This window comes from Bufo bufo, chromosome 10, assembly GCF_905171765.1.
Source record: "Bufo bufo chromosome 10, aBufBuf1.1, whole genome shotgun sequence".
In the NCBI taxonomy this organism is placed as follows: domain Eukaryota; kingdom Metazoa; phylum Chordata; class Amphibia; order Anura; family Bufonidae; genus Bufo; species Bufo bufo.
The window spans coordinates 18,712,710-18,723,480 of record NC_053398.1 but is presented as its reverse complement, the minus strand read 5'-3'; positions in this window follow the sequence as shown (position 1 = coordinate 18,723,480).

Below are 10,771 nucleotides of genomic sequence, written 5' to 3'. Positions count from 1 at the left end.
AGGGCATGTGGACATCAAAGAGAGATCCTGTGCTTGGTATCCGCCCCTAAGTGCTGGAGATGCTACCAATCCAGCCAACGCAACACGACCTTGAATTACATGGTTGCCAATCTGAATGGCCACCATGTAATAAAACATCCTGCAGCGGCCGTATGTGTTTCTCCTAAGTCATAATAGTGCATTTTGCCAAGAGAGGCAAGATCTCCAATCAATCTGCGAAGATGACCTTGGCGACCATGTGGACAACCAACCCCCTTGATTCAGGGTTATGGGCATCTGTTCACTTGAAAGTTACAACTTCTTTTATTGGGTATCAAGACTGATAATTGTCGATCTTCTCAAGGTTGTCCTATGTCCATGGCCACCTATAAAGCAGTGTGGGATCCCATAAAGAGAAAGTGATTGAAAAGCAAGCATATCATTTCCCCTATTGCATTTGCAGGGGTTTATTCCTTGAAGAACCCTTTGAAGTTCCTTCGGTGGGATGGAGTCTTATTATTTCTTGGTTCCAGACAATTGGATCCTATGAATCGAAATGTGAAGGAACATTTACAGTTACCTGAATCGATGTGACACTTTGTAAAATATTCATTAGTCACAGCTCCTGAGAGTGCTCGGGAGGGGGGGGGGGAACGTAAAGGGGAAAGATGACACACGTCTTTAGTCGGCTACCAGGCCATAGAGAAGACAAACAGTGGTGTGTCACGATGGAGGAAGCCGGCGGAGTACGATGTCACCATCTAAGTTTGCCTAGATAATAACATGGTTTCCTTTTATCCCTCCTTACATTCTCTGCATGTTTCCCATTGAAGTTCCTGTACAGAAGCCCTGAATGGGACACGGAATAAAGGTTTATTTTGTAATGCGTTGTTTGAAAGAATTGATGCAGGGATTTTCACACAGGTGTAATCCCTCTGAACGATAACAGACATGCGACTATTTGGGGCATCAGACCCAGCTCCTCTTAGATCTCGCTCATAAAAGGATCATGAAAGTCCTTGGCTTGCTCCACCTGTGTGTGTCATGCATGGGGCGTCAGGTGTGCGGAGCTCAGCTCCTGATACGTTTTATCATTCGGCTCACCTCGTCTATAGACACTGATAGCTCTTTTATCACTAATCGTGTGTTACAAGTGCCATCTGTAGGGATAAACCAAGGGGGCTTTAAACCTGTTTATCATACCTCACATCTACACAGCCCCGCAGATTCAGCAGCTAAGGACTTCTTAACTTGACACTTTAAGGCTGCCCCTATGAACGCTAATCCTATAATGCTTAGTAATCTTTTTTTCTTTTTTAAATGGCCTCGAAGAAGAAGCAAAAAAAAAACAAAAAACACGAAGAGATCTTTGATGTGGCTTTACCCTTTACCTACACAATGGGATCTTTTGGGTAGGTTGCGTGCTGCATGTGTTTATGCCAAGTTCAGGCTGATGGAGCGCCCACTGGCAACGTTTTCATGGCTTGTTTCAAAGGCAGGAATTTTAGGGTTAGTGTACAGGTATGGATGTTCTGCAGTGGGTGGCTGGGGTAATATTCAGATAGTGTCTTATATGCAGAGAGAGGGTCAGTACAGCACCATGCATGTGCCTTAAATGGGGAAGGGGGGGGCGTTTCGGCAAACCTCACTCCTGAGCAGACCTGCGATGGGAAGAATACTTACCTGCTTCCCGACACTTGCTCCCGGCTCCTGCACTGTCCGGCCTCAGCTGCTCTGCTCAGATACCTGGATATAAGCTTCCATTTTGACGCCGCTGCAGCCAATTGCTGGCTGAAGCAGCGACCTGCTCCCGTTGCGTCATGACAAATGGTCACGGAATGCAAGAGGAGCAGGTCACCGCTGTGGCCAGCAATTGGCTGCATCGGCGTCAAACAAGAAGCTTGCCTCCAGGGAGCAGAAGCCGGAAGCCAGTGTTTGGAAGCAAGTAAGCATGCTTCCATTTGTAGGTTCATTAGATTAGTGTTGGTTGAAACCCTTAAAAGGGCATCTGTCAGCAGTTTTGTACCTATGACACCGGCTGACCTGTTACATGTGCACTTGGCAGCTGAAGGCATCTGTGTGTTTTATTATATGCAAATGAGCCTCTAGGAGCAACGGGGGCGTTACCATTACACCCAGAGGCTCAGCTCTCTATGCAACTGCCGCGCCCTCTGCACTTTGACAGAGGCACACGTGATAATGTTTTTACGCATACAGGCCATCATATGGACCTCATAGAGTACACACCATATGTACCTCATACAGTACCCATACAGAACACCATATGGACCTCGTACAGTACCCATACAGAACACCATATGGACCTCGTACAGTACCCATACAGAACACCATATGGACCTTATACAGTACCCATACAGAACACCATATGGACCTCATACAGTACCCATACAGAACACCATATGGACCTCGTACAGTACCCATACAGAACACCATATGGACCTTATACAGTACCCATACAGAACACCATATGGACGTCATACAGTATCCATACTGCCACCATATGTACCTCATACACTACCCATACAGAACACCATATGGACCTCATACACTACCCATACAGAACACCATATGGACCTCATACAGTACCCATACAGAACACCATATGGACCTCATACAGTACCCATACAGAACACCATATGGACCTTATACAGTACCCATACAGAACACCATATGGACCTCATACAGAACTATAGACTGATACTCTGCAACCTGTTATAACCACACAAACAGCAATATAATTTCACCATACCAGGAGCACAGAATTTGGATTCATGAATTCTGAATTGAAGGGATTCTACTGTACAAACTATTCCTGCTAGGTGTGGAAATACAGAAGTAAGGTCATATCCTACTTTGCTGATGTACATTGCAGTGTTAGATACCTGAATGACTGCGTCAGACTCTGTTCGGAGATTTGATATTCGGAACAATTCATGCAGTGCTATTCATCTTGTCTAAACAACTGGCTCCACAATGGAACCCAAAAACACCCATCGTAAGTCAGTGGGGTCCATCGTGCTCCATTGGCCTCTGTCGTACGAGAGATCCGTCATTGCATCACTGTTTCCATCGACGCGAGTGTGATCGGCGCCCTAGTCTTATCTTCACTGCTTGAGAGTCATTAATGTATCAGTAAGTTTTGCTTTTGACTCGGACCAGTTCTAGGAGGAATGTCTGCCAGAAATGCATGTTATTTTGTCTTCCACCTGTCACAGAGGCGAGTGCCGCCACCCCTGTAGCCATGGTTCACATGCCGTGTGTGTGTACAGGAAGCAGCAGTTGTCACATGCATCAATGACCCTTACGGCAGCTGCATTTTTGGGCTCCTAAAAAGCAATTTACATTTCTTGAATGCTACATTTTTGAGACGTTTAAGCTTTAGGGGCTGTCTAGTTCAGAAAACCTATTTTCAAATGGCCTATTAGGGAATTCTCAGAAAAGTTGGGGGTGGGGGGGTCCCTGTTAAATACCCCTCATGGGTGCAATTATAGCCATAGCCACTTGCTATGGGGCCCAAGCAGGGGTGTAGCTAAAGGCTCATGGATCCTGGTGCAAGACTTCAGCTTGGGCCCCCCTTCTGTCAGTGCTTTGTGGCCAGGGGCAGGAAGCACATAGCCTTCATGCTGCCTGAGGCAAAAATTGAAACTGTACCCCCCCCCCCCCCCTTCCATGCCAGATTCTCAACCTAACCTCTTCCCTCCAGCCAGAGGTGTAACTTAACCAGCATGGACTTGTGGAGCACAAGGGTTTTTGGGTCCCCTCAGGCTCCTGGGCCCGGTAGCGACTGCTACCTCTGCACCCCCTATAGCTACACCCCTGGGCCCAAGGGTTGAGGGGGCCCCTATCAGGTGCCAGAACATTGTACGCTTTTGTGAGGTATAACAATATGGTGGCTTTTTGCTATACTGTGGGTTTTCTGACATATGGTCTATTATATATACCATTTATTATTGCTACTTATGCTGCTAGTTAAATTTTCTTAAACTAGGAGGTGAGGGTCCCATTTTTTTTGCAATGGGGCCCTATGAATTATATTTGCCCCCCTCTACACCTTATCTATCAGTCAGAGTGGAGAGCATCTACTAAGGGCTTCTCTCGTTTTCCATTATACCAACAGCCCATGGATTTTAGTAAAAATGCTATAATTCTTCATTTCTTCTATGGGGAATTGAACACTTAAAGGGGTCGGCCGGGTTCCTATATTGATGACCTATCCTCACAATAGGTCATCAGTATCAAAGCGGCAGGGGTCCAACTCCCGGCACCCCCACTGATCAGCTGTTTGAAGAGAACGCAGCTTTCATACAAGAGCTGCCTTTCCTTTCCGGTAATCTGCTTACTGTCGGCAGCGAGCAGGTCTACTTACAGCTTGTAAGTCCTATTCACTTCAATGGGAAGGAGCGGTTACACTCAGTCTGCTTCTTCCCATTGAAGTGAAAGGGGCCGGAAGATCTGCAATTACACCTGCTCGCCGCTGCTAGGTCAACGTTGAGCAGGTAAACGGTGAAGAGAAGGCAGTGCTCGTACGAGTGCTGGGTTTTCTTCAAACAGCTGATCAGCTCGGAGTCAAATCCCAAACAATCTAATATCGATGGCCTGTCCTGAGGAGAGGTCATCAAAATATAAAACTGGCCAAGGGGTATTCCTATCTGGGACATTGATGGCATATTGCCAAGATACAAAGCTTGCCACAGAAACCTTGGATGTAGGTCAGCATGCAGTGGACAAGACGTCAAGGTGAAGTTATTTGACCTTCGGTGCCAGAAGGTATGTGTGGTTCACACCAAGAAGTGCCATCTGCACCACTTGGCATTTTGAGGTTGTTTGAAGGCTATCATCAAGTCACCTTGAATTCCATAGATTACTGGAGAATAGTTGAGAAGAACGTGAAGCTACAGTAGTCGTCAAGCAGTGGAAGCTAAATCATTAAAACAGTTCTGCGAGGAGAAGGATTCTCCAAACTAGTTCACCAATAAGATCATAAAATCCCATTTATAGTAATAGAAATACCATAAGAAACCTCAGATGTAAAGCCAGTGGCTGTAGGCAGGGCCGGCGTCAGCACCCGGCATACCAGTGCAAGTGCCGGGGCCCACTGTTCCTGGGGGGCCAATAAGGCAAGGCAGCAAGGCCATGGGAAATGAGTACTTCTACCCCCCTATCTGAGGCCGGTGCAGGCAGCATGATGTCATCATCATCGCGCCACCTGAATCGGGCAGCACTGCCAGAAGCATGGAGGTAAGTATTAGTGCATCTACTCGGGGCACTTTTGTACTGGCTCACAGAATCAGGGCATATTTGTACTAGTTCACATTATTAGGGGGGGCATTTTTTGTACTAGTCTCATTTTAAGGGGGCATTTTTCTACTGGCACATGATAAGAAGAATTATTACTACAGGGTGGCATTATGGTGAGCTTTATTATTGAATAAAAGGCGATGAAAGAGGTCTGTGTATGCAAAAATGGTAAAAGCTTCAGCTCGTCCTATAATTATAACACATGCAGTTTCATTGCTGCGTGTGCCACACTGAGACTTTATCGCCCACATGGGGCCCTCATGAACCTGGAGCCGGCCCCGGATGTAGGTGTCTTAAAAGTCCCCATGGGGTTGACACAGTCCATAAGGGAAGCCACAGCGCCCTGCCAGATCCAACCCATGATGGAACCCAACAGATCTCAGACTAAAACAAGATCCACCAGGTTCTTCCGAGGTGTCCATAATTTTCGACAGGAAAAATGGAAGCTCCCACGCGGATGTGAACAAAGCCTCGGAAGGTACACTACGACGATGGCATCTTAACATGGACCATGGTGCGACGCCTGAAGCAGAAGTGCATGTAGGGTTTGCCACCCGGCTGGTAAACCTCCAGCCCAGCCAATTTTAACACTGGGAGGCTGGTGCCAAAGAAAAAATTGCCAGTAAGGGCAAATGATAATCAATTTTGGGAAAGAAGTGTGTGCATGATCAGATTCGGTCTAATTTGGAATTGGGAGATTGCAAGGCCTACTTCTATTCAGGGGTGCACCTAGCCTTTCTGCTGCCTGAGGCGTAAACTGAAACAGTCCCCCCCCCCCCCCCCCCCCATGCCAATTTTTTAACTTAACCCCTTCCATTCAGATCATGGCCCTTCTGCTGCCCCCCCTCTTGCCCCTACCTGGTGCTGCCTGAGGCAATCGCCTCATCTGGCCTCATTGGTGGTGCGCCCCTGCTTCTATTGAGCAGCTGGACTTGGTCACACCACCTGCCTGCGCAGCCGCAAGAGTCAAGATGGGAGGTCAGAGGAGGAGGACACTGTCCTAGTTATTGTCTGAGGCTCCCTGCATTAGGCTACATGCACACGACCGTTGTGTGTTCTGCGGTCCACAAATTGCGGATCCGCAAAACACGGATGGCGTCCGTGAGCGTTCTGCAATTTGCGGAACGGCATGGACAGCCATTAATATAACTGCCTATTCTTGTCCGCAAAACGGACATGAATAGGACAGGTTATATTTTTTTTGCGGACCACGGAACGGAGCAATGGATGCGGACAGCACACGGAGTGCTGTCCCCATCTTTTGCGGCTCCATTGAAGTCAATGTGTCCTCATCCAAGCCGCAAAACGTGTGCATGAGGGCCACATGAAACTCCACGAGCCTTAAGGTATGACAGGTCCACTCCATGGACTGTGCCTGGCATTGCAGCTTTGCTCTATTGATGTGACTAGGGCCAGGCTGCAGTACCAGACACTGCCTATGGACAAAGGTGGCGCTGTTTCTAGAAAATCTAATCTGATGAAACGTCGGTCTGGTGAGTATATTAACAGACGACAAGGCTGTGCAATTAATTATCTATCTCACAATTATTAGTATCAATATGCTTCATGTCTCAGTGTACTGTAATAAGTGTCAGTGAATAATGGGTCGTCCTCATACACCGCTGGCGAGGCTCATCTTCCCTCAATGAGGACACATTCTCCAGTGGGAATAGTTAGCATTTGGTTTCAGAAGAAGAGAAATTCCAGGCATACATGGCGGTGGGAAAGGGCATATACAGGATCACAATAAAACATCACCTATTTTCGGTACATCATTAGGAATGCTGGGAACTGCGGGGCCCCGAGTCTCACGGCGTCAGTCATGATGACTGGATTCAGCAGCTGGGACTCTCCTCATTAACATCGCCAATAATTAGAGACGCCATTATCTCAAATGTACAGTATTGTCAGTCACTTTTCTATTTCTTCCAGACTTAAAGGGGGTTTCCAAAATGTTGCATTCATGGCGCCTTCCAATGTAGGACTCTCATTAGGAGCAGAAGGAAGGGGAAGCTGCACTGACAGCAGCACCTGCGCAGGGATGTTCTTGCAGGTGGCACTGTCTGGTAATGCCTCTCACTCAAGTGAATGGGGCTGAGCTGCAGTACCAATCACAGCCACATGGACGAGTGTGTCACTGTGTTGCTACTGCACTTAAAGGGGTTGTCCGGGTTCAGAGCTGAACCCGGACATATCCCCATTTTCACCCAGGCAGCCCCCCTGACTTGAGCATCGGAGCAGTTCATGCTCCGGTGCTCTCCATTGCCCTGTGCTGAATCGCGCAGGGCAAAGGCATTTTCTGGAGTTCCGGTGACGAACCGGGCTCTCCTTAGGGCTGCCAGGCGGAGGCTTCCACCCAGCAGTGAGCCTGGTGACATCACCGGCACTGATGGGCGGGCTTTAGCGCTGCCCTAGCTGTTTTACAACGCTAAAGCCCGCCCATCAGAGCTGGTGACGTCACCGAACACACTGCTGGGTGGAAGCCTCCGCTCGGCAGTGTGTTATTGTAAATAAAAGAGCCCTTGCTCTGCGCGATCCAGCGCAGGCCAAGGGAGCGCGTCGGAGCATGAAATGCTAACATCAGAGGGGCTGCCTGGGTGAAACTATGGGTATGTCCGGGTTCAGCTCTGACCCCAGACAACCCCTTTAAAGGGGTAATCCTATCTTAGACATTTATAGCACTTCCACTGCATGTCTAAAAATGTGGGTCCCATCCCAGGGATCCGCACCTCACTTAAAAATGAGAGTCACTGACCCCTATCTTTTTCTGTTACATGGCCGATCACTGCCGCATCTCGACAGAGAATTAATGTGAAGGTGGCTGTGCCAGGCTCTCTGCTAAGAATTCTGGAAACAGCTCGGTCAGGGAGCAGGTGCCAGTCACAGAGGTGTAGCCTGAATCTGTCAGACATTTAAAGGGGTTGTGTCACTTCAGCAAGTGGCATTTATCATGTGGAGAAAGTTACAAGGCACTTACTAATGTACTGTGATTCTCCATATTGCCTCCTTTGCTGGCTGGATTCATCACATAATACACTGCACGTTTCCATGGTTACGACTAGTGTTAAGCAAATTGAAGTGAAACAAATTGACTTCCATCTGAATTTCTCTGGGGAGGGGGGGGGGGAAATCGGTTTCCTCGTGCTTCGTGTTAACATATCCATTTTTCCGGAAATGGCGGTAAAAACTAAAAAAAATACATACATACTCACCTCATCCTTTTGCTCATGGAGAGGCCGTTGCGGCCATCTTGATTGAACACACTGTGCAAAATCTCACGCACGGTGACGTGTGATCAGTGATGATGTCACCGCGTCCGGCCAGAGTGATGACGTCATCAAGTCTCAAGTTTCTTCAATCAAGATGGCCGCGACGGATGAGGTGAGTATATATTATATATTTTTTTTACCACCGATTAACCCCTGAAAGGCCTCAATTTTAATGTCAGAGGCCGTGATCAGCAATGAATGTGGCATCTGAGGCGTTGAATGACGGGGGGCGGCCTCCCAGGATCGTGGGAGCACGCATAGGCCGGCGCTTTTCTCTATAGTGTGCAAGCATGACCACTGCTGCTGGATTGCAGGGTGGTCGTAACCATGGAAACGAGCAGTGCATAATGTGATGGAAAAATGAATCCAGCCAGCAAAGGGAGCAATATGGACAATCACAATACATTAGTAAGTGCCTTTCTCTACGTAATAAAGGTTACTTGCTGAAGTGAGACAACCCCCTTTAAGGCTTTTACAATTGATATACCATAAATGTAATTTGGAAATGTCCCTTTAAGGAGATGCAATGCTCCAGTGACTGCCAACGCACCACTTGTGGTCAGGATGTAAAACCTAAATAAAGCTTAAAGGGATATTTCCATCTGGTACGTTGTTGGCACAGTGCCAGGACGTAGCATGAATGTCAGATAGGTGTGGATCCCACCTCTGGCACCCGCTACTAGCTAAAGAACGGGTTCCCTGAAGTGAAGGGGAGCGCACCCACATCTCCATTCCCCACTATGGGACTACCAGAAATGGCTAAGCCAGCGACTATTTTCCAAAATCCCCTAGTGGTGAACGGAGGGTGGCTGTGCGGACCCATTCATTCTCTACGGGGACGGAATGGATGCGGAGAGCACACTATGTGCTCTCCACATCCGCATTTCTGGAGCGCGGCCCTGATCTTCCGGTCCACGGCTCCCTATTCTTGTCTGTAATTGCGGACAAGAAAAGGTAGTTCTATGGGGGTGCCGGCCGGGTGTATTGCGGATCCGCAAAACACTACAGACGTGTGAATGGACCCTTAGGTATATTTCACAAATGAACAACTGGACTCAATAGATAAACGAAAAGGCACAGAAGAGCGAGCATCGGACGTCACTGGGCTCGGCGCATGCCCAGTGACGACGATGAAGCTCCTGCCCTCAGTCTCCAGCAAATCGCACTGGCGCAGCCCTCAGTGGGTACTGTGTCTGCGCGAGACTTCGCTCGGCCGTCAGGGAGGGGGAGGAGAGGGATGAGACGCTGTGGGCGGTTAGGGATTCTGGAGGAAGGCGTTTTGGGCACTGTAAGAGGGGCGTTACTGGGCACGCAAAGGGGAACACAACGCCCCTCTGGGCACCTTCAGGGTAAATTTGCATAATTATAAAAGTCGTTTTTCTGCAAAACTACTGGACGGATTACAATATAGAACAGCACAGCCGATTGAAGGTAAGCTGTGGAGCATGACTGGTTTAAAATCCGAATTTGTGTTATGAGATGTGACAGAATCCCTTTAAAGATAATACAACAGGATACGTTCATAACGGATGCAGACGGTTGCGTTATCAGTAACGGAAGCGTTTTTGCTGAGCCCTGCCGGATCCAGCAAAGACGCTGGTGTGAAAGTCGCCTAAGGTAACCTTAAACATAAAATAATTCCTGGACCTGAAATAGCAATATAATAATGTAATTGTAAAGCCATAAACGACACTCGAGGAGGACTTTTGGTGGGATATACCTTCAATTTACCATTTTGATCAATGCTGAGAGTTGTCAGCCTTTGCTTCTTAGAAACTTAGCATACAAAAAGAGTGGCGCCCCCTGTGGTTCTGCAATACACATGTGTAATGTCCAGTCCTCCGTGGTGCTGCACATCAGGCCTGTATCCACAAACCCTCCTGGAAACTGGTGCATCAGGTGCTAGGTGTCAGAGGGGGCCCCCGAAAAATCACTCTGCCTTGTCCAGGGTGCTTACCTATAGGGTTAGGGCAGTGAGGTAGGTGAACGAAAAGCCTAATTACAGCTTCCTACTGGAGGTTTTCCCTGGCAGTCTGTAACCTGCATATCCACCTACAGAGCCCAGAGGCAGCCATACTTCATCATCTAAGATCCACGGCCACTGGATGACTGTGCCCTTGTGGTCAGCAATATTAGCAATATACATTTATTTTAGTATTTCGTCAGAAATGTTCTATTTATTATATTGCTATAAATTGTAACCG